The 24,107-nt window shown below is 38.5% G+C and overlaps 2 non-coding genes across 2 annotated transcripts; both read right to left on the bottom strand.

Annotated features, from left to right (window-relative positions):
* On the bottom strand, positions 1-108 carry LOC112760800 (small nucleolar RNA R71). Its single transcript, XR_003181222.1, has one exon. It is a non-coding gene; the product is annotated as a small nucleolar RNA R71 (small nucleolar RNA).
* Positions 109-5,453: 5,345 nt separating this feature from the next.
* On the bottom strand, positions 5,454-5,561 carry LOC112760453 (small nucleolar RNA R71). Its single transcript, XR_003180892.1, has one exon. It is a non-coding gene; the product is annotated as a small nucleolar RNA R71 (small nucleolar RNA).
* Positions 5,562-24,107: the final 18,546 nt, after the last annotated feature.

Raw genomic sequence — 24,107 nt, 5'->3', positions numbered from 1 at the left:
AAGCTTAGAGTGGATGTTCAAACCTTCAGACAGAAGGAAGGTGAATCCCTCTATGAAGCTTGGGAGAGATACAAGCAACTGACCAAAAAGTGTCCTTCTGACATGCTTTCATAATGGACCATCTTGGATATATTCTATGATGGTCTGTCTGAATTAGCTAAGATGTCATTGGATACTTCTGCAGATGGATCCATTCACCTAAAGAAAATGCCTGCAGAAGCTCAAAAACTCATTGACATGGTTGCTAATAACTAATTCATGTACACTTCTGAGAGGAATCCTGTGAGTAATGGGACGCCTCAGAAAAAGGGAGTTCTTGAAATTGATACTCTGAATGCCATATTGGCCCAGAATAAAATATTGACTCAGCAAGTCAATATGATTTCTCAGAGTCTGAATGGAATGCAAGCTGCATCCAACAGTACTCAAGAGGCATCTTCTGAAGAAGAAGCTTATGATCCTGAAAACCCTGCAATAGCAGAGGTGAATTACATGGGTGAACCATATGGAAACACCTATAATCCCTCATGGAGAAATCACCCAAATTTCTCATGGAAGGATCAATAAAAGCCTCAACAAGGCTTTAATAATGGTGGAAGAAATAGGTTTAACAATAGTAAACCTTTTCTATCATCCACTCAGCAACAGACAGAGAACTCTGAACAAAATACCTCTAATTTAGCAAACTTAGTCTCTGATCTATCTAAGGCCACTGTGAGTTTCATGAATGAAACAAGGTCCTCCATTAGAAATTTGGAAGCACAAGTGGGCTGGCTGAGTAAAAGAATCACTGAAACCCCTCCTAGTACTCTCCCAAGCAATACAGAAGAGAATCCAAAAGGAGAGTGCAAGGCCATTGAATTAATTTCCATGGCCGAACCTGTAAGGGAGTTTGAGGACGTGAATCCCAGTGAGGAAGACCTCCTGGGACGTCCAGTGTTCAATACGGAGTTTTCCTATGAAGAACCAAAGGAATCTGAGACTCATCTAGAGACCATAGAGATTCCATTGAACCTCCTTATGCCCTTCATGAGTTCTGATGAGTACTCTTCTTCTGAAGAGAATGAGGATGTCACTGAAGAACAAGTTGCCAACTTCCTTGGTGCAATCATGAAGCTGAATGCCAATTTATTTGGTAATGAGACTTGGAGAGATGAACCTCCCCTGTTCACCAATGAACTAAATGCATTGGATCAATTAAAATTGCCTCAGAAGAAACAGGATCCTGGAAAGTTCCTAATACCTTGTACCATAGGCACCATGACCTTTGAGAAGGCTCTATGTGACCTTGGGTCAGGAATAAACCTCATGCCACTCTCTGTAATGGAGAAACTGGGAATCTTTGAGGTGCAAGTGATGAGCGGATAATTTATACGCTTTTTGGCATTGTTTTTAGTATGTTTTTAGTAGGATCTAGTTACTTTTAGGGATGTTTTCATTAGTTTTTATGTTAAATTCACATTTCAGGACTTTACTATGAGTTTGTGTGTTTTTCTTTGATTTCAGGTATTTTCTGGCTGAAATTGAGGGACTTGAGCAAAAATCAGATTCAGAGGTTGAAGAAGGACTGCTGATGCTGTTGGATTCTGACCTCCATGCACTCAAAATGGATTTTCTGGAGCTACAGAACTCAAAATGGCGCGCTTCCAATTGCGTTGGAAAGTAGACATTCAGGGATTTCCAGAAATATATAATAGTCCATACTTTTCCCAAGTTTAGACGATGCAAACTGGCATTCAATGCCAGCTCTCTGCCCAATTTTGGCGTCCAGCGCCAGAAACAAGTTGCAAAGTGGAGTTCAACGCCCAAACTGGCACCAAAACTGGCGTTTAACTCCAAGAATGACCTCTGCACGTGTAACATTCAAGCTCAGCCCAAGCACATACCAAGTGGGCCCCAGAAGTGGATTTATGCATCAATTACTTACTTCTGTAAACCCTAGTAGCTAGTTTATTATAAATAGGACCTTTTACTATTGTATTAGACATCTTTGAATCTTGGAACATCTTTGGACGCCTGGTTCTTAGATCAGAGGGGCTGGCCATTTGGCCATGCCTGGACCTTTCACTTATGTATTTTCAACGGTAGAGTTTCTGCACTCCATAGATTAAGGTGTAGAGCTCTGCTGTTCCTCAAAGATTAATGCAAAGTACTACTGTTTTCTATTCAATTCATCTTATTTCGCTTCTAAGATATTCATTCGCACTTCAACCTGAATGTGATGAACGTGACAATCATCATCATTCCCTATAAACGCGTGCCTGACAACCACTTCCGTTCTATATTAGATTGAATGAGTATCTCTTAGATCTCTTAATCAGAATATTCGTGGTGTAAGCTAGAATGATGGCGGCATTCAAGAGAATCCGGAAAGTCTAAACCTTGTCTGTGGTATTCCGAGTAGGATTCAGTGATTGAATGACTGTGACGAGCTTCAAACTCGCAATTGCTGGGCGTAGTGACAGACGCAAAAGGATAGTAAATCCTATTCCAGCATGATCGAGAACCGACAGATGAATAGCCGTACCGTGATAGGGTGCGTTGACCATTTTCACTGAGAGGATAGGATGTAACCATTGACAAGGGTGATGCCTCCGGATGATTAGCCGTGACGTGACAGGGCATTTGGATCATTTTCCCGAGAGAAGACCGAAAGTAGCCATTGACAATGGTGATGCATTACATAAAGCCAACCATGGGAAGGAGTAAGACTGATTGGATGAAGATAGCAGGAAAGCAGAGGTTCAGAGGAACGAAAGCATCTCTATTCGCTTATCTGAAATTCTCACCAACGATTTACATAAGTATTTCTATCCCTATTTTATTAATTATTTTCGAAAACCCCATTACTATTTTATATCTGCCTGACTGAGATTTACAAGGTGACCATAGCTTGCTTCATACCAACAATCTCCGTGGGATTTGACCCTTACTCACGTAAGGTATTACTTGGATAACCCAGTGCACTTGCTGGTTAGTTGTGCGAAGTTGTGAACCATGGTATTGGCATCATGTTTTTGGCGCCATTACCAGGGAAAGAAAGAGCGATGAATTTTACATAATCAAAGTGTAATCACAATTTCTGCGCATCAAGTTTATGGCGCCGTTGCCGGGGATTGTTCGAGTTTGGACAACTGACGGTTCATCTTGTTGCTCAGATTAGGTAATTTTCTTTTTGTTTTGTTTTCAAAAATTTTTCAAAAATCTTTCAAAAATTTCTCCTTTGTTTTTGAAAAAAAAATGTGTTTTCAAAAATGTAATTTTCTTCAGAATTTTTAAAGAATGAATTCTAGTGTTTCATGAAGCATGGCTGGCTGTAAAGCCATGTCTAATATGACTGTAGGGCATGTTAGACGTGTCATGTCTGAGTTACATACTAAAGCTTAGCTGGCTATTAAGCCATGCCTGACCCTTTGATTGGAGCTTTAGAGCATAAGATTCCTGGAATTCATATTAAAAATTTTGAATCCTTATTTTTCTCTTCTCTAAATAATTTTCGAAAAATATAAAATAAAAATCCAAAAAAATTAGAAAATCATAAAAATCAAAAATATTTTTTTTTGTGTTTCTTGTTTGAGTCAATGTGTCATGTTATAAGTTTGGTGTCAATTGCATGTGCATCTTGCATTTTTTCGAAAATTTTCATGCATTCATAATGTTCTTCATGATCTTCAAGTTGTTCTTGGTAAGTCTTCTTGTTTGATCTTTGCATTTGCATGTTTTGTGTCTTTTCTTATTTTTCATATGCATTCTTGAATTCGTAGTGTCTAAGCATTAAAGAATTCTAAGTTTGGTGTCTTGCATGTTTTCCTTGCATTAAAAATTTTTCAAAAATATGTTCTTGATGTTCATCTTGATATTCAAAGTGTTCTTGGTGTTCATCTTGACATTCATAGCATTCTTGTATGCATTCATTGTTTTAATCTAAAAATTTCATGCATTGCATCATTTTTCTTGTTTTTCTCTCTCATTATTAAAAATTCAAAAATAAAAAAAAAATCTTTCCCTCTTTTCTCTCATAATTTCGAAAATTAGATTTGACTTTTTTAAAAATTTTTAAAATCTAGTTGTTTTTATGAGTCAAATCAAATTTTCAATTTAAAAATCTTATCTTTTTCAAAATCTTTTTCAAAAATCAAATCTTTTTCATTTTTCTTAGTTATTTTCGAAAATTCTAAAAATATTTTTCAAAAATCTTTTTCTTATTTTTATACCAAATTTTCGAAAATAACAATAACAATTAATGTTTTGATTCAAAAATTTCAAGTTTGTTACTTGCTTGTTAAGAAAGATTCAAACTTTAAGTTCTAGAATCATATCTTGTGATTTCTTGTGAATCAAGTCATTAATTGTGATTTTAAAAATTCAAATCTTTTTCAAAAACTAATTTCTATGATATCTTTTCAAAAATATCTTCTTATCTTATCTTTTTTCAAAAAAATTTGATTTCAAAATATCTTCTCTAACTTCCCAACTCCTTATCTTTTCAAAATTGATTTTTGTTTCAACTAACTAACTAACTTTTTGTCTGTTTTTTACCTTTTTCAAAACCACCTAACTAACTCTCTCTCTCTATTTTTGAAAATATCTTCCCCCTTTTTCAAAAATTTCTTTTTAATTAACTAATTATTTTATTTTTATTTTGAATTTTCGAAAAAACTACTAACCTTTTTCAAAAACTATTTTCAAAAATCACTAACTCTTTTTCAAAAAATTATTTTCGAAATTTTCCCTCTCTCATCTTATTCTATTTATTTATTCATCTACTAACATCTCTCCCTCACCCACCAAAAATACGAACCCTCTCTCTCTTTCTGAGTTCATATTTTTCTCTTCTTCTTTTCTTCTACTAACAATAAGGAACCTCTTTACTATGACATAGAGGATTCCTCTTCTTTTCTTTTTCTCTTCTCTTTCTTATGAGCAGGGACAGAGAAAAAGGCATTCTTGTTGAAGCTGATCCAGAACCTGAAAGGACTCTGAAGAGGAAACTAAGAGAAGCTAAATCACAACAATCCAGAGACAACTTGATTGAAAATTTCGAACAAGTAAAGGAGATGGCAGCCGAACCTAACAACAATGCAAGGAGAATGCTTGGTGACTTTACTGCACCAAATTCCAATTTACATGGAAGAAGCATCTCCATTCCTGCCATTGGAGCAAACAACTTTGAGCTGAAACCTCAATTAGTTTCTCTGATGCAGCAGAACTGCAAGTTTCATGGACTTCCATCTGAAGATCCTTTTCAGTTCTTAACTGAATTCTTGCAGATATGTGATACTGTTAAGACTAATGGAGTAGATCCTGAAGTCTACAGGCTCATGCTTTTCCCTTTTGCTGTAAGAGACAGAGCTAGAGTATGGTTGGACTCTCAACCTAAGGATAGCCTGAACTCTTGGGATAAGCTGGTCAAGGCTTTCCTAGCCAAGTTCTTTCCTACTCAAAAGCTGAGCAAGCTTAGAGTGGGTGTTCAAACCTTCAGACAGAAAGAAGGTGAATCCCTCTATGAAGCTTGGGAGAGATACAAAGGACTGACCAAAAAGTGTCCTTCTGACATGCTTTCAGAATGGACCATCCTGGATATATTCTATGATGGTCTGTTTGAGTTATCTAAGATGTCATTGGATACCTCTGTAGGTGGATCCATTCACCTGAAGAAAACGCCTGCAGAAGCTCAAGAACTCATTGACATGGTTGCAAATAACCAGTTCATGTACACTTCTGAAAGGAATCCTGTGAATAATGGGACGCCTATGAAGAAGGGAGTTCTTGAGATTGATACTCTGAATGCCATATTGGCTCAGAATAAAATATTGACTCAGCAAGTCAATATGATTTCTCAGAGTCTAAATGGAATGCAAGCTGCATCCAACAGTACTCAAGAGGCATCTTCTGAAGAAGAAGCTTATGATCCTGAGAACCCTGCAATAGCAGAGGTGAATTACTTAGGTGAACCTTATGGAAACACCTATAACTCATCATGGAGAAATCATCCAAATTTCTCATGGAAGGATCAAAAGCCTCAACAAGGCTTTAATAATGGTGGAAGAAACAGGTTTAGCAATAGCAAGCCTTTTCTATCATCCACTCAGCAACAGATAGAGAATTCTGAGCAGAACCCATCTAGCTTAGCAAACTTAGTCTCTGATCTATCTAAGGCCACTGTGATTTTCATGAATGAAACAAGGTCTTCCATTAGAAATTTGGAAGCACAAGTGGGCCAGCTGAGTAAAAGAATCACTGAAATCCCTCCTAGTACTCTCCCAAGCAATACAGAAGAGAATCCAAAAGGAGAGCGCAAGGCCATTGACATAAGCACCATGGCCGAACCTGTAAGGGAAGGAGAGGACGTGAATCCCAAGGAGGAAGACCTCTTGGGATGTCCAGTGATCAATAAGGAGCTTCCCTCTGAGGAACCTAAGGACTCTGAGGCTCATCTAGAGACCATAGAGATTCCATTGAACCTCCTTATGCCCTTCATGAGCTCTGATGAGTATTCCTCTTCTGAAGAGAATGAGGATGTTACTGAAGAGCAAACTGCCAAGTTTCTTGGTGCAATCATGAAGCTGAATGCCAAATTATTTGGTATTGAAACTTGGGAAGATGAACCTCCCTTGTTCATCAATGAACTAAGTGATCTGGATCAACTGACATTGCCTCAGAAGAGACAGGATCCTAGAAAGTTCATAATACCTTGTACCATAGGCACCATGATCTTTAAGGCTCTGTGTGACCTTGGTTCAGGAATAAACCTCATGCCCCTCTCTGTAATAGAGAAACTGGGAATCTATGGGGTGCAAGCTGCTAGAATCTCATTAGAGATGGCAGATAATTCAAGAAAACAGGCTTATGGACAAGTAGAGGACGTGTTAGTAAAGGTTGAAGGCCTTTACATTCCTGCTGATTTCATAGTCCTGGATACTGGAAAGGAAGAGGATGAATCCATCATCTTAGGAAGACCTTTCCTAGCCACAGCAAGAGCTGTGATTGATGTTGACAGAGGAGAATTGATCCTTCAATTAAATAAGGACAACCTTGTGTTTACAACTCAAGGATCTCTCTCTGCATCCATGGAGAGGAAGCAGAAGAAGCTTCTCTCAAAGCAGAGTCAAACAAAGCCCCCACAGTCAAACTCTAAGTTTGGTGTTGGGAGGCTACAACCAAACTCTAAGTTTGGTGTTGAACTCCCATATCCAAACTCTAAGTTTGGTGTTGGGGGAGTCTCAACAATGCTCTAAACATCTGTGAGGCTCCATGAGAGCCCACTGTCAAGCTATTGACATTAAAGAAGCGCTTGTTGGGAGGCAACCCAATTTCTATTTATCTAACTATATTCTTCTTAGTTATATGTCTTTATAGGTTCATGATCATGAGGAGACACAAAATAAATATAAAAATTGAAAATGGAATAAAAAACAGCAGAAGAAAAATCACACCCTGGAGGAAGCATCTGCCTGGTGTTCAACGCCAGAATAGAGCATGGTTCTGGCGCTGAACGCCCAAAATAGGCAGTATCTGGGCGCTGAACGCCCAAAATGGGCATCATCTGGGCGCTGAACGCCAGAATTGCACCCTGGAGAATAGCTGGCGCTGAACGCCCAGAACAAGCATGGTTCTGGCATTTAACGCCAGAAATGGGCAACAAATGGGCGTTGAACGCCCAAAATGGGCACCAACCTGGCGCTGAACGCCCAGAGTTGTGTGCAAGGGCATTTTACATGCCTAATTTGGTGCAAGGTTGTAAATCCTTGAACACCTCAGGATCTGTGGACCCCACATGATCATCTCAGGATCTGTGGATCCCACAGGATCACCTCAGGATCTGTGGACCCCATAGGATCCCCACCTACCTCCACTAACCTCTTCTCACCCTTCTTTCACACAATTCCATAAACACTCTTCCCCAAAACCCTTCACCAATCACCTCAATCTCTCTTCCCCATCACCTCTTCCCCACTCACATCCATCCACTCTTCCCCATAAACCTACCTCATAAACTCCACCTACCTTCAAAATTCAAAATCAATTTCCCACCCAACCCACCCTATATGGCCGAAACCTTACTCCCCTCCCTCCCCTATATATAGCCCTCCATTCCTCCTCATTTTCACACAACACAACCCTCTCTTCTCTTCTTGGCCGAAACACAACCCCTTCTCCCTCTCCTCCATTTCTTCTTCTTCTTCATCTATTATTTCTTCTCTTGCTCGAGGGCGAGCAAAATTCTAAGTTTGGTGTGGTAAAATCATAAGCTTTTTGTTTTTCCATTACCATTGATAGCACCTAAGACCGGAGAATCCTCTAGAGAAAAAAAAGGGAAGACAAAAGCTTCCACCTCCGAGTCATGGTAGATGGAAAGATTCATCTCCAAAGCCCATCAAGACCACTTCTATGATGTTGTGGCCAAGAAGAAGGTGATCCCTGAGGTCCCTTTCAAACTCAAAAGAAATGAGTATCCGGAGATCCGACATGAAATTCAAAGAAGAGGTTGGGAAGTTCTAACAAATCCCATCCAACAAGTCGGCATCCTAATGGTTCAAGAGTTCTATGCCAATGCATGGATCACCAAGAACCATGATCAAAGTAAGAACCCGGATCCAAAGAACTATGTTACAATGGTTCGGGGGAAATACTTAGATTTTAGTCCGGAAAATGTGAGGTTGGCGTTCAACTTGCCAAACATGGAAGAGAACGCACGCCCCTACACAAGGAGAGTCAACTTTGATCAAAGGTTAGACCAAGTCCTTATGGACATATGTGTAGAAGGAGCTCAATGAAAAATTGACTCAAAAGGCAAACCGGTTCAACTAAGAAGACTGGACCTGAAGCCTGTAGCTAGAGGATGGTTGGAGTTCATTCAATGCTCAATCATTCCCACTAGCAACCGGTCTGAAGTTACTATAGACTGGGCCATCATGATCCATAGCATCATGATTGGAGAAGAGGTGGAAGTTCATGAGGTTATACCTCAAGAACTCTACAAGGTGGCTGACAAGTCCTCCACGATGGCAAGGTTAGCCTTTCCTCACCTCATTTGCCACCTATGCAATTCGGCTGGGATTGACATAGAGGGAGATATCCTCATTAAAGAGGACAAGCCCATCACTAAGAAAAAGATGGAGCAAGCAAGAGAGCCCATTCATGGAGCTCAAGAGGCGCATGAATCCCATCACCATGAGATCCCGGAGATGCCTCAAATGCATTTTCCTCCACAAAACTATTGGGAGCAAATCAATACCTCCCTAGGAGAACTGAGTTCCAATATGGGACAACTAAGGGTGGAACATCAAGAGCACTCCATCATCCTTCATGAAATAAGAGAAGATCAAAAAGCAATGAGGGAGGAGCAACAAAGACAAGGAAGAGACATAGAAGAGCTCAAGGACATCATTGGTTCCTCAAGAAGGAAACGCCACCATCACTAAGGTGGATTCATTCCTTGTTCTTATTTCTTCTGTTTTTCGTTTTCTATGTTATATGCTTATCTATGTTTGTGTCTTCATTACATGATCATTAGTAGTTAGTAACTATGTCTTAAAGTTATGAATGTCCTATGAATCCATCACCTCTCTTAAATGAAAAAAGTTTTAATTCAAAAGAACAAGAAGTACATGAGTTTTGAATTTATCCTTGAACTTAGCTTAATTATATTGATGTGGTGACAATGCTTCTTGTTTTCTGAATGTATGCTTGAACAGTGCATATGTCTTTTGAAGTTGTTGTTTAAGAATGTTAAATATGTTAGCTCTTGAAAGAATGATGACTAGGAAACATGTTATTTGATAATCTAAAAAATCATAAAAATGATTCTTGAAGCAAGAAAAAGCAGCAAAGAACAAAGCTTGCAGGAAAAAAAAAAGAAAAAAAAATAGGCAAAAAAAAAAATAGAAAGAAAAAGAAAAAGCAAGCAGAAAAAGCCAAAGCTCTTAAAACCAAGAGGCAAGAGCAAAAAGCCAATAACCTTTAAAACCAAAAGGCAAGGGCAAATAAAAAGGATCCCAAGGCTTTGAGCATCAGTGGATAGGAGGGCCTACCGGAATAAAATCTAGGTCTAAGCGGCTAAACCAAGCTGTCCCTAACCATGTGCTTGTGGCGTGTAGGTGTCAAGTGAAAACTTGAGACTGAGCGGTTAAAGTCAAGGTCCAAAGCAAAAAAAAAGAGTGTGCTTAAGAACCCTGGACACCTCTAATTGGGGACTTTAGCAAAGCTGAGTCACAATCTGAAAAGGTTCACCCAATTATGTGTCTGTGTCATTTATGTATCTGGTGGTAATACTGGAAAACAAAGTGCTTAGGGCCACAGCCAAGACTCATAAAAAGCTGTGTTCCAAAATCATCATACTGAACTAGGAGAATCAATAACACTATCTGAACTCTGAGTTCCTATAGATGCCAATCATTCTGAACTTCAATGGATAGAGTGAGATGCCAAAACTATTCAAGAGGCAAAAAGCTACAAGTCCCGCTCATCTGATTGAAGCTATGTTTCATTGATAGTTTGGAATTTATAGTATATTTTCTTCTTTTTATCCTATTTGATTTTCAGTTGCTTGGGGACAAGCAACAATTTAAGTTTGGTGTTGTGATGAGCGGATAATTTATACGCTTTTTGGCATTGTTTTTAGTATGTTTTTAGTAGGATCTAGTTACTTTTAGGGATGTTTTCATTAGTTTTTATGTTAAATTCACATTTCTGGACTTTACTATGAGTTTGTGTGTTTTTCTTTGATTTCAGGTATTTTCTGGCTGAAATTGAGGGACTTGAGCAAAAATCAGATTCAGAGGTTGAAGAAGGACTGCTGATGCTATTGGATTCTGACCTCCCTGCACTCAAAATGGAGTTTCTGGAGCTACAGAACTCAAAATGGCGCACTTTTAATTGCGTTGAAAAGTAGACATCTAGGGCTTTCCAGCAATATATAATAGTCCATACTTTGCCCACGTTTAGATGACGCAAACTGGCGTTCAACGCCAGCTCTCTGCCCAATTCTGGCGTCCAGCGCCAGAAACAAGTTGCAAAGTGGAGTTCAACGCCCAAACTGGCACCAAAACTGGCGTTCAACTCCAAGAATGACCTCTGCACGTGTAACATTCAAGCTCAGCCCAAGCACACACCAAGTGGGCCCCGAAAGTGGATTTATGCATCAATTACTTACTTCTGTAAACCCTAGTAGCTAGTTTATTATAAATAGGACCTTTTACTATTGTATTAGACATCTTTGAATCTTGGAACATCTTTAGACGCCTGGTTCTTAGATCAGAGGGGCTGGCCATTCGGCCATGCCTGGACCTTTCACTTGTGTATTTTCAACGGTAGAGTTTCTGCACTCCATAGATTAAGGTGTAGAGCTCTGCTGTTCCTCAAAGATTAATGCAAAGTACTACTGTTTTCTATTCAATTCATCTTATTTCGCTTCTAAGATATTCATTCGCACTTCAACCTGAATGTGATGAACGTGACAATCATCATCATTCCCTATGAACGCGTGCCTGACAACCACTTCCGTTCTACATTAGATTGAATGAGTATCTCTTAGATCTCTTAATCGGAATCTTCGTGGTGTAAGCTAGAATGATGGCGGCATTCAAGAGAATCCGGAAAGTCTAAACCTTGTCTGTGGTATTCTGAGTAGGATTCAATGATTGAATGACTGTGACGAGCTTCAAACTCGCAATTGCTGGGCGTAGTGACAGACGCAAAAGGATAGTAAATCCTATTCCAGCATGATCAAGAACCGACAGATGAATAGCCGTACCGTGACAGGGTGCATTGACCATTTTCACTGAGAGGATAGGATGTAACCATTGACAAGGGTGATGCCTCCAGACGATTAGCCGTGCCGTGACAGGGCATTTGGATCATTTTCCCGAGAGAAGACCGAAAGTAGCCATTGACAATGGTGATGCATTACATAAAGCCAGCCATGGAAAGGAGTAAGACTTATTGGATGAAGATAGCAGGAAAGCAGAGGTTCAAAGGAACGAAAGCATCTCTATTCGCTTATCTGAAATTCTCACCAACGATTTACATAAGTATTTCTATCCCTATTTTATTAATTATTTTCGAAAACCTCATTACTATTTTATATCTGCCTAACTGAGATTTACAAGGTGACCAAAGCTTGCTTCATACCAACAATCTCCGTGGGATTCGACCCTTACTCACGTAAGGTATTACTTGGATAACCCAGTGCACTTGCTGGTTAGTTGTGCGAAGTTGTGAACCATGGTATTGGCATCATGTTTTTGGCGCCATTACCAGGGAAAGAAAGAGCGATGAATTTTACATAATCAAAGTGTAATCACAATTTCTGCGCACCAGCAAGCTACTAGAATCTCATTAGAGATGGCAGACAATTCAAGAAAAGAGGCTTATGGACAAGTAGAGGACATGTTAGTAAAGGTTGAAAGCCTTTACATCCCTGCTGATTTCATAATCCTAGATACTGGGAAGGATGAGGATGAATCTATCATCCTTGGAAGACCCTTCCTAGCCACAGCAAGAGCTGTGATTGATGTTAACAGAGGTGAACTAGTCCTTCAATTGAATGAGGACTCCCTTGAGTTTAAAACTCAAGGACATCCTTCTGTAAACATGGAAAAGAGGCACAGTAAGCTTCTCTCAAAACAGAGTCAACCAGAGCCCCCACAGTCAAACTCTAAGTTTGGTGTTGGGAGGCCACAACCAAACTCTAAGTTTGGTGTTAAACTCCCATATCCAAACTCTAAGTTTGGTGTTGGGGAGTCACAACAATGCTCTGAACATCTGTGAGGTTCCATGAGAGCCCACTGTCAAGCTATTGACATTAAAGAAGCGCTTGTTGGGAGGCAACCCAATTTTTATTTATCTAAATTTAGTTTTATTTTTATTGTTTTTTCATGTTTTATTAGGTTCATGATCATGTGGAGTCAAAAAATAAATAGAAAAATCAAAAACAGAATCAAAAACAGCAGAAGAAAAATCACACCCTGGAGGAGGATCTTACTGGCGTTTAAACGCCAGTAAGGAGCATCTGGCTGGCGTTCAATGCCAGAACAGAGCATGGATCTAGCGTTGAACGCCAGAAACAAGCAGCATCCTGGCGTTCAGACGCCAGAAATGCACACTGAGGAAGAGCTGGCGCTGAACGCCAGAAACAAGTATCAATTCGGCGTTTAAACGCCAGAATTGCATGCAAAGGCATTTTGCATGCCTAATGGGTGCAGGGATGTAATTCCTTGACACCTCAGGATCTGTGGACCCCACAGGATCATCTCAGCATCTGTGGACCCCACAGGATTCCCACCTACCTCCACTCATACTCTTCCCTCTTCTCAATGTTCATCCTTTCTACCCAATAAACACTCTTCCCCAAAACTCTTCACCAATCACCTCAATCTCTCTTCCCTATCACCACTTCACCACTCACATCCATCCACTCTTCCCCATAAACCTACCTCATAAACTCTACCTACCTTCAAAATTCAAAATCAATTTCCCACCCAAACCCACCCTATATGGCCGAAACTAAACCCCCTCCCCTCCCTATATAAAGCCCTCCATTCTTCCTCATTTTCACACAACACAACCCTCTCTTCTCCTTCTTAGCCGAATACACCTCTCCCTCCTCTCCTCTATATTTTCTTCTTCTTCTTCATCTATTCTTTCATCTCTTGCTCGAGGGCGAGCAATATTCTAAGTTTGGTGTGGTAAAAGCATAAGCTTTTTATTTTTTCATTACCATTGATGGCACCTAAGACCGGAGAATCCTCTAGAAAAGGGAAAGGGAAGACAAAAGCTTCCACCTCCGAGTCATGGGAGATGGAAAGATTCATCTCCAAAGCTCATCAAGACCACTTCTATGATGTTGTGGCCAAGAAGAAGGTGATCCCCGAGGTCCCTTTCAAACTCAAGAGAAATGAGTATCCGGAGATCCGACATGAAATCCAAAGAAGAGGTTGGGAAGTTCTAACAAACCCCATCCAACAAGTCGGCATCCTAATGGTTCAAGAGTTCTATGCCAATACATGGATCACTAAGAACCATGATCAAAGTAAGATACTGAACCCAAAGAATTATCTCACCATGGTTCGGGGGAAATACTTAGATTTTAGTCCGGAAAATGTGAGGTTGGCGTTCAACTTGCCTATGATGCAAGGAGATGCACGCCCCTACACTAGAAGGGTCAACTTTGATCAAAGGTTGGACCAAGTCCTCATGGACATATGTGTGGAAGGAGCTCAATAGAAGATTGACTCAAAAGGCAAACCGGTTCAACTTAGAAGACTGGACCTTAAGCCTGTGGCTAGAGGATGGTTGGAGTTCATCCAACGCTCCATCATTCCCACTAGCAACCGATCTGAAGTTACTGTGGATCGAGAAATCATGATTCATAGCATCATGATTGGAGAGGAAGTAGAAGTTCATGAAGTCATCTCCCTTGAACTCTACAAAATAGCCGAAAAGCCCTCCCCCTTGGCAAGGCTAGCTTTCCCTCATCTTATTTGCCGTCTATGTTACTCATCTGGAGCTTTCATAGAAGGAGACATTCCCATTGAGGAAGAGAAGCACATAACTAAAAGAAGGATGGAGCAAACAAGAGAGCCTATTCATGGATCTCAAGATGAGCATGAAGAAGCTCATCACCAAGAAATCCCTGAGATGCCTCAAGGGATGCACTTTCCTCCACAGAACTTTTGGGAGCAAATCAACACCTTCCTAGGAGAACTGAGTTCCAACATGGGACAACTAAGGGTGGAACATCAAGAGCACTCCATCATCCTTCATGAAATTAGAAAAGATCAAAAAGCAATGAGGGAGGAGCAATAAAGACAAGGAAGAGACATAGAAGAGCTCAAGGACATCATTGGTTCCTCAAGGAGAAAACGCCACCATCACTAAGGTGGACTCATTCCTTGTTCTTACATTCTCTGTTTTTTGTTTTCTTTATGTTAAGTGCTTATCCATGTTTGTGTCTTATTACATGATCATTAGTATTTAGTAACTTTGTCTTAAAGTTATGAATGTCCTATGAATCCATCACCTCTCTTAAATGAAAAATGTTTTAATTCAAAAGAACAAGAAGTACATGAGTTTTGAATTTATCCTTGAACTTAGTTTAATTATATTGATGTGGTGACAATACTTTTTGTTTTCTGAATGAATGCTTGAACAGTGCATATGTCTTTTGAAGTTGATGTTTTAGAATGTTAAATATGTTGGCTCTTGAAAGAATGATGAACAGGAGACATGTTATTTGATAATCTGAAAAATCATAAAAATGATTCTTGAAGCAAGAAAAAGCAGTGAATACAAAAGCTTGCAAAAAAAATAGAAAAAATAATATAGCAAAAAAAAAAAAAAAAAGAAAAAGCAAGCAGAAAAAGCCAAAAGCTCTTAAAACCAAAAGACAAGAGCAAAAAGCCAATAACCCTTAAAACCAAAAGGCAAGGGTAAATAAAAAGGATCCCAAGGCTTTGAGCATCAGTGGATAGGAGGGCCTAAAGGAATAAAATTCTGGCCTAAGCGACTAAACCAAGCTGTCCCTAACCATGTGCTTGTGGCGTGAAGGTGTCAAGTGAAAACTTGAGACTGAGCGGTTAAAGTCAAGGTCCAAAGCAAAAACAGAGTGTGCTTAAAAACCCTGGACACCTCTAATTGGGGACTTTAGCAAAGCTGAGTCACAATCTGAAAAGGTTCACCCAATTATGTGTCTGTGGCATTTATGTATCCGGTGGTAATACTGGAAAACAAAGTGCTTAGGGCCACGGCCAAGACTCATAAAGTAGCTGTGTTCAAGAATCAACATACTGAACTAGGAGAATCAACAACACTATCTGAACTCTGAGTTCCTATAGATGCCAATCATTCTGAACTTCAATGGATAAAGTGAGATGCCAAAACTATTCAAGAGGCAAAAAGCTACAAGTCCCGCTCATCTGATTGGAGCTATGTTTCATTGATAGTTTGGAATTTATAGTATATTCTCTTCTTTTTATCCTATTTGATTTTCAGTTGCTTGGGGACAAGCAACAATTTAAGTTTGGTGTTGTGATGAGCGGATAATTTATATGCTTTTTGGCATTGTTTTTAGTATGTTTTTAGTAGGATCTAGTTACTTTTAGGGATGTTTTTATTAGTTTTTATGTTAAATTCATATTTCTGGACTTTACTATGAGTTTGTGTTTTTTTCTGTGATTTCAGGTATTTTCTGGCTGAAATTGAGGGACTTGAGCAAAAATCAGATTCAGAGGTAGAAGAAGGACTGCTGATGCTGTTGGATTCTGACCTCCCTGCACTCAAAGTGGATTTTCTGGAGCTACAGAAATCAAAATGGCGCGCTTCCAATTGCGTTGGAAAGTAGACATCCAGAGCCTTCCAGCAATATATAATAGTCCATACTTTGGCCGAGTTTAGATGACGCAAAAGGGCGTTGAACGCCAGTTCTATGCTGTAGTCTGGAGTTAAACGCCAGAAACACGTCACAAACCAGAGTTGAACGCCAGAAACACGTTACAAACTGGCGTTGAACTCCAAGAATGACCTCTCCACGTGTAAACTTCAAGCTCAGCCCAAGCACACACCAAGTGAGCCCCGGAAGTAGATTTATGCATCAATTACTTACTTCTGTAAACCATAGTAACTAGTTTAGTATAAATAGGACTTTTTACTATTGTATTAGACATCTTATGATTTTTTGTTCATCTTTGGATCATATTGATCATGTTTGGGGGCTGACCATTCGGCCATGCCTGAACCTTCATCACTTATGTATTTTTCAACGGTAGAATTTCTACACTCCATAGATTAAGGTGTGGAGCTCTGCTGTTCCTCATGATTTAATGCAAAGTACTACTATTTTTCTATTCAATTCAACTTATTCGGCTTCTAAGATATCCATTTGTTCGCAAGAACATGATGAATGTGATGATTATGTGACGCTCATCATCATTCTCACTTATGAACGCGTGCTGATGGGATATTTTTGTGGAAAAACGAATTTCTCCAAAACACCCAAATCTAACCGGCAAGTGCACCGGGTCGCATCAAGTAATAATAACTCACGGGAGTGAGGTCGATCCCACAAGGATTGAAGGATTGAGCAATTTTAGTTTAGTGGTTGATTTAGTCAAGCGAATGAAGATTTGGTTGAGAGATTTGTGATTTGCAGAATTTAAATTGCATAGAAAGTAAAGGGAATGGGTAATTGGCATGAAAATAAAGAGAACTGAAATTTAAAGTGCCGAATCTTAAAGAACAAGAAATTAAATGGCAGAAACTTAGAACGCAAGAAATGTAAATTGCAGAATCTTAAAGTGCAAGAAATGTAAATGGGTTGAATTGTAAAGGGAATTGGGAATTGGATTTGCAGAAATTAAACAAGGAAAAGTAAAATTGCAACAAGCAGAGAAGTAAAGGATGAATGGAATTGAACCGAATCTTAAAACAGGAATGTAAATGAGCATGAAAACAGTAAACAGGGAATGGAAAATGGGAAATCCGGATCTCAGGACCCAAGAGACTAGAAAACCAAATCTAGATCTCAATGCCTTCCTAGATCCAACAAGAACAATTGCAAAGGAAATGTAGATTGCAAAAAAAGTAGATGAAAAGCAATTAACCGAAACTGAAATTCAATTAAGCAGAAAATTAAACAAGATCCCAAGGTGAGATTGAAACAGAAGTTCTTCAATTCTTCACCCAAGATCCAAGACAATTGTAATTGAAATTGAAAGCAAGAAAACTAAGAGGAAGGGAATTCAATTCTCCTTCCCCAAGACTTAGAAATTTAAAATTCACTCAATCACCAAAACTCTCCGAAAACACTCTCTCAAAACTCCAAGGAAAAGCTCTCCGAAAAACTTAAATCCTATGCTATTTATACACTTTCTTCAAATGGTCTTCAAGCCTTCAATTGGGCCTTTGCTCTTGATGGAATTGGGTTGATAGAGGCCTTGGTTGATTGCTCTTGGAGTTTGGAGAAGAACCGAATTGAACCGGGTTGGAATCATGAAAGCTTGAGTAAAAGTTGGAGTAAAAGTTTGAGGCTAACTTTTACTCCAACTTTTCACATCAACCATCCTCTTTTGCTGATACCAACGTTGGGGCAAAAGTTAGGGGTCTAACTTTTGCTCCAACGTTGGCCCCCCTTGCACACTCATGGCGCCAACGTTAGCCAAAAAGTTAGAGGCTAACGTTGGCGCAAACTTTTGCTCTCCAGGGTGTGTTTTTCATGCGCCAATGTTAGCCAAAAAGTTAGGGGCTAACGTTGGCGCAAACTTTTGCTCTCCAGGGTGTTGATTTGTGATGCCAAAAGTTAGTTAAAAAGTTTGAGGCTAACTTTTGCTCCAGCTTTTTGCCCAAAAGTTAGCCAAAAAGTTTGAGGCTAACTTTTGCTCCAACTTTTTGCCCAAAAGTTTGCACAAAAGTTTGAGGCTAACTTTTGGTCCAGCTTTTTGCTTCCTGGTTCATTTTCAATTAATCCAAAAGTTTGAGCTAAAGTTTGAGGCAAACTTTTGCTCAAACTTTTTGTTCTCTCTTCCTCCTAACCATTCCTTCTTGCTTCAACCTTTCTCCAAGCTTTCTTCACCTATCATTAATCAACCAAACACATCAAAGCTATGCTCAAAATCATGAGATATTCATTCTTTCATAATATGTGACAATTATAGCATAAAACCTCATGAAATTGCATTAATTCATACATGGTTGATTAAATCAAAGGAAACATGAAAATCTACCCAATTGGCTTGCTTATGGCTCAAGAAAGTGCATAATTCAATTGAAAACTAAAGAAAAAGACTAGTGAAACTAGGCTAAGATGACTTGTCATCACGTGCCTGACAAACACTTCCGTTCTACATGCAAACAAGCTAGAATGAGTATCTCTTAGATATCTAATACAGGGGACCGAGTTCGAGTTATTAGTATCTTCGTGGTATAAGTTAGAACCCATGGATGGCCATTCCTGAGATCTGGAAAGTCTAAACCTTGTCTGTGGTATTCCGAGTAGGATCTGGGAAGGGATGGCTGTGACGAACTTCAAACTCGTGAGTGCTGGGCATAGTGATAGACGCAAAAGGATAGTAAATCCTATTCCACTATGATCGTGAACCTCCAGATGATTAGCCATGCCGTGACAGAGCATTTGGACCATTTTCACAAGAGAGGATGGGATGTAGCCATTGACAACGGTGATGCCCTTACAGAAAGCTTGCCATGGAAAGGAGTAAGACTGATTGGATGAAGACAGCGGGAAAGCAGAGATTCAGAGGAACGAAAGCATCTCTATACGCTTATCTGAAATTCTCACCAATGAATTACATAAGTATTTCTATCTTTATTTTCTGTTTATTTATTATTATTCGAAAACTCCATAACCATTTGATATCCGCTTGACTAAAATTTACAAGGTGACCATAGCTTGCTTCATACCAACAATCTCCGTGGGATCGACCCTTACTCACGTAAGGTTTTATTACTTGGACGACCCAGTGCACTTGCTGGTTAGTTGTGCAAAGTTTTGAAGTTATGTTTGGACCAAGGTATTGTGCACCAGTTTGTTGGTGCCATTGCTAGGGAGGGAACGAAAAACAAATTTTACAACCTCAGAGTAACAATTTCGCATACCAGTCCACAAGTAATGAGCGGATAATTTATACGCTTTTTGGCATTGTTTTTGAGTAGTTTTTAGTATGATTTAGTTAGTTTTTAGTATATTTTTTTTAGTTTTTAAATAAAAATCACATTTCTAGACTTTACTATGAGTTTGTGTATTTTTCTGTGATTTCGGGTATTTTCTGGCTGAAATTGAGGGACTTGAGCAAAAATCTGATTCAGAGGCTGAAAAAGGATTGCAGATGCTGTTGGATTCTGACCTCCCTACACTCGAAGTGGATTTTCTAGAGCTACAAAAACCTAATTGGCGCGCTCTCAAATGAGTTGGAAAGTAGACATCTAGAGCTTTCCAGCAATATATAATAGTCCATACTTTGCCCGAGTTTTGACGACGCAAACTGGCGTTCAAACGCCAACTTCCTATCCTATTCTAGAGTTAAACGCCAGAAACAGGCTACAACCTGGCGTTTAACTCCAAAAAGAGTCTCTACAAATGAAAGCTCAATGCTCAGCCCAAGCACACACTAAGTGGGCCCGGAAGTGGATTTCTGCATCATTTACTTATCTTATGCAACCCTAGCTACTAGTTTAGTATAAAAACTACTTTTAGTGATTTATTTCACATCTTTTGGATAATTTTATGTTCAGAGATCACGTTTAGGGGGCTGGCCATTCAGCCATGCCTGGACCACTTTCACTTATGTATTTTTCAACGGTGGAGTTTCTACACCCCATAGATTAAGGTGTGGAGCTCTGCTGTTCCTCATGAATTAATGCAAAATACTATTGTTTTTCTATTCAATTCAATCTTATTCTTATTCTAAGATATTCACTCGTACTTCAACCTGATGAATGTGATGATCTGTGATACTCATCATCATTCTCGCCTATGAATGCCTGCCTGATAACCACTTCCGTTCTATCTGCAATAGCTTGAGCGTTTATCTCTTGGGCTTCTGGTTCAGATCAGAGTCTTCGTGGTATAAGCTAGAATTATTGGCGACCATTTTTGAAATCCGAAAATTCTAAACCTTGTCTGTGGTATTCCGAATAGGATCCGGGATGGGATGACTGTGACAAGCTTCAAACTCACGAGTGCTGGGCGTAGTGACAGACGCAAAAGGATCAATGAATCCTATTCCAACATGAGTGAAAACCGACAGATGATTAGCTGTAGTGCGGTGACAGCGCATTTGGACCATTTTCACTGAGAGGACGGGGGGTAGCCATTGACGACGGTGATGCCCAACATACAGCTTGCCATGGAAAGGAGTATGAATGATTGGATGAAGGCAGTAGGAAAGCAGAGATTCAGAAGGAACAAAGCATCTCCATACGCTTATTTGAAACTCTCACCAATGAATTGCATAAGTATCTCTATCTTATTTTATATTTTATTTATATTTTAATTATCAAAATTCCATAACCATTTGAATCCGCCTGACTGAGATTTACAAGGATGACCATAGCTTGCTTCAAGCCAACAATCTTCGTGGGATCGACCCTTACTCACGTAAAGTTTATTACTTTGACGACCCAGTGCACTTGCTGGTTAGTTGTGCGAAGTTGTGAAGAAGAATTGAGATTATGATAGTGCGTACCAAGTTTTTGGTGCCATTGAGATCACGATTTCGTGCACCAAGTTTTTGGCACCGTTGTCGGGGATTGTTCGAGTTTGGACAACTGACGGTTCATCTTGTTGCTCAGATTAGGTAATTTTATTTTAATTTTAAGCTTTTTGGTTTTTATTATTTTTATTTTCGAAAAAAATTTTCAAAAAATAAAATAAATTATTCTATGGCTTCAGAATTTTAAGAATGAATTCTAGAGTTTCATGATGATCTGTTGAAGTCTGGCTGGCTGTTAAGCCATGTCTAATCTTTCAACTCATCATCACAAGAGCTTTTTGATTCTCATCAATTCAGCTGTTGTATGCCTAATTTGTATGCTAAAGCTTGGCTGGCCATTGGCCATGTCTAGTGTTTTGGACCGAAGCTTTTACTGAAATCTTGGCTGGCTAGTAAGCCATGTCTAATTCCTGGACCGAAGTTTTAGACTAACATTGCATGATTCCTGGAATTCTCATTAAAAATTTTTGAAATCCTTATTTTTCTTTTTCCAAACAATTTTTGAAAAATACAAAAAATTAAATAAAATCATAAAACCAAAAATAATTTTGTGTTTCTTGTTTGAGTCTAGTGTCAATTTTTAAGTTTGGTGTCAATTGCATCTTTTTAATTTCCTAAAAATTTTCGAAAATTCATGCATGTGTCCTTCAAAATCTTCAAGTTGCTCTTGATGATTTTCTTTGTTTGGTCTTTGCATTCTCATGTTTTGTGTCTTTTCTTGTTTTTCATATGCATTTTCAATTTGTTAGTGTCTAAACATTGAAAATTTCTAAGTTTGGTGTCTTGCATGTATGTCTTTTCTTATAATTTTTCAAAAAAATTTGTTCTTGATGTTCATCATGATCTTCAAAGTGTTCTTGGTGTTCATCTTGACATTCAAAGTGTTCTTGCATGCATTGTGTGTTTTGATTCATAATTTTCATGTTTTGAGTCTTTTTGTTGTTTTTCTCTCTCTTCTTAAAAATTCAAAAATAAAAAAATATCTTTCCTTTATTCTTCTCATAAATTTCGAAAATTTGAATTGATTTAGTTATAAAGTTTTAAAATTTAATTGTTTCTTATGAATCAAGTCAAATTTTCAATTTAAAAATTCTATCTTTTTCAAATCTTTTTCAAAAATCAAATCTTTTTCATTTTTTCTTTCATATTTTCAAAAATTTCAAAATGATTTTCAAAATCTTTACTAACAATTAATGTGATTGATTCAAAACTTTTAAAGTTGTTACTTGCCTATTAAGAAAGGACCAATCTTTAAATTTTAGAATCATATCTTTTAGTTTCTTGTTAGTCAAGTAATCAACTTTAATTTCAAAATCAAATCTTTTTAATTTTCAATTCAAATATTTTTCAAAATGATTTTCAATCATATCTTTTTCTATTTTAATCATATCTTTTTCAAAATCAATTTCAAAATCTTTTCTAACTTCTTATCTTTTCAAAATTGATTTTCAAATCTTTTTCAATTAACCACTTGACATTTTGTTTGTTTTGCTATTTCTTATCTTTTTCAAAACTACCTAACTAATTTTCTCTCTCTAATTTTCGAAAACTCCTCACCTTTTTTTTTCAAAATTCTTTTTAATTAACCAATTGTTTCAAATTTTAATTTTAATTTTATTTCTCTTTTTAATTTTTGAATTCTAAGTAATATTTGAAATAAAAATAAAAATATTTTCCTTTTATTTTAAATCAAATTCGAATTCTCTCGCTATCTCACATCTCCTTCTATTTATTTATCTACTAACACTTCTCTCCCACCCAAAATTCGAACCCCATCTTCTTCTCTGTGTTCGAATTTTTCTTTTCTCCTTCTTCTATTCTTCTCTTCTTATACTCACATAAGGAATCTCTATACTGTGACATAGAGGATTCCTATTCTTTTCTGTTCTCTTCTTTTTCATATGAGCAGGAACAGGGACAAAGACATTCTTATTGAAGCTGATCCTGAACCTGAAAGGACTCTTAAGAGGAAACTAAGAGAAGCTAAAGCACAACCCTCTGGAGAGAACCTGACAGAAATTTTTGAAAAAGAGGGAGACATGGTCGAACCTAATAACAATGGTGGAGATGCAAGGAAGATGCTTGGTGACTTTATTGCACCCTCTTCTAACTTCTATGGAAGAAGCATCTCACTTCCTGCAATTGGAGCAAACAATTTTGAGCTTAAGCCTCAATTGGTTTCTCTAATGCAGCAGAATTGCAAGTTTCATGGACTTCCAATGGAAGATCCTCATCAGTTTTTAGCTGAATTCTTGCAAATCTGTGACACTGTCAAGACCAATGGAGTTGATCCCGAGGTCTACAGGCTTATGCTTTTCCCTTTTGCTGTAAGAGACAGAGCTAGAACATGGTTGGATTCACAACCTAAGGATAGCCTGAACTCTTGGGATAAGCTGGTCAGTGCTTTTCTGGCCAAATTCTTTTCACCTCAAAAGATGAGCAAGCTTAGAGTGGAAATCCAAACCTTCAGACAGAAGGAAGGAGAATTCCTCTATGAAGCTTGGAAAAGATATAAGCAACTGATCAAAATGTGTCCTACTGACATGCTTCCAGAATGGAGCATCATATATATATTCTATGATAGTCTATCTGAGTTGTCAAAAATGTCATTGGACCATTCTGCAGGAGGATCTCTTCATCTGAAAACCCCCTGCAGAAGCTCAGGAATTCATTGAAATGGTTGCAAATAACTAGTTCATGTACACCTCTGAGAGGAATCCTGTGAACAATGGGACACCTCAGAAGAAGGGAGTTCTTGAAATTGATACTCTAAATGCCATATTGGCTCAGAACAAAATATTGACTCAGCAAGTCAATATAATTTCTCAGAGTCTGAATGGATTGCAAGCTGCATCCAACAGTACTAAAGAAACATCTTCTGAA

Source organism: Arachis hypogaea, chromosome 16 (genome assembly GCF_003086295.3).
Source record: "Arachis hypogaea cultivar Tifrunner chromosome 16, arahy.Tifrunner.gnm2.J5K5, whole genome shotgun sequence".
Taxonomy (NCBI): Eukaryota; Viridiplantae; Streptophyta; class Magnoliopsida; order Fabales; family Fabaceae; genus Arachis; species Arachis hypogaea.
The sequence above is the reverse complement of the archived record's forward strand: the minus strand, read 5'-3'. Positions and strand labels throughout refer to the sequence as shown.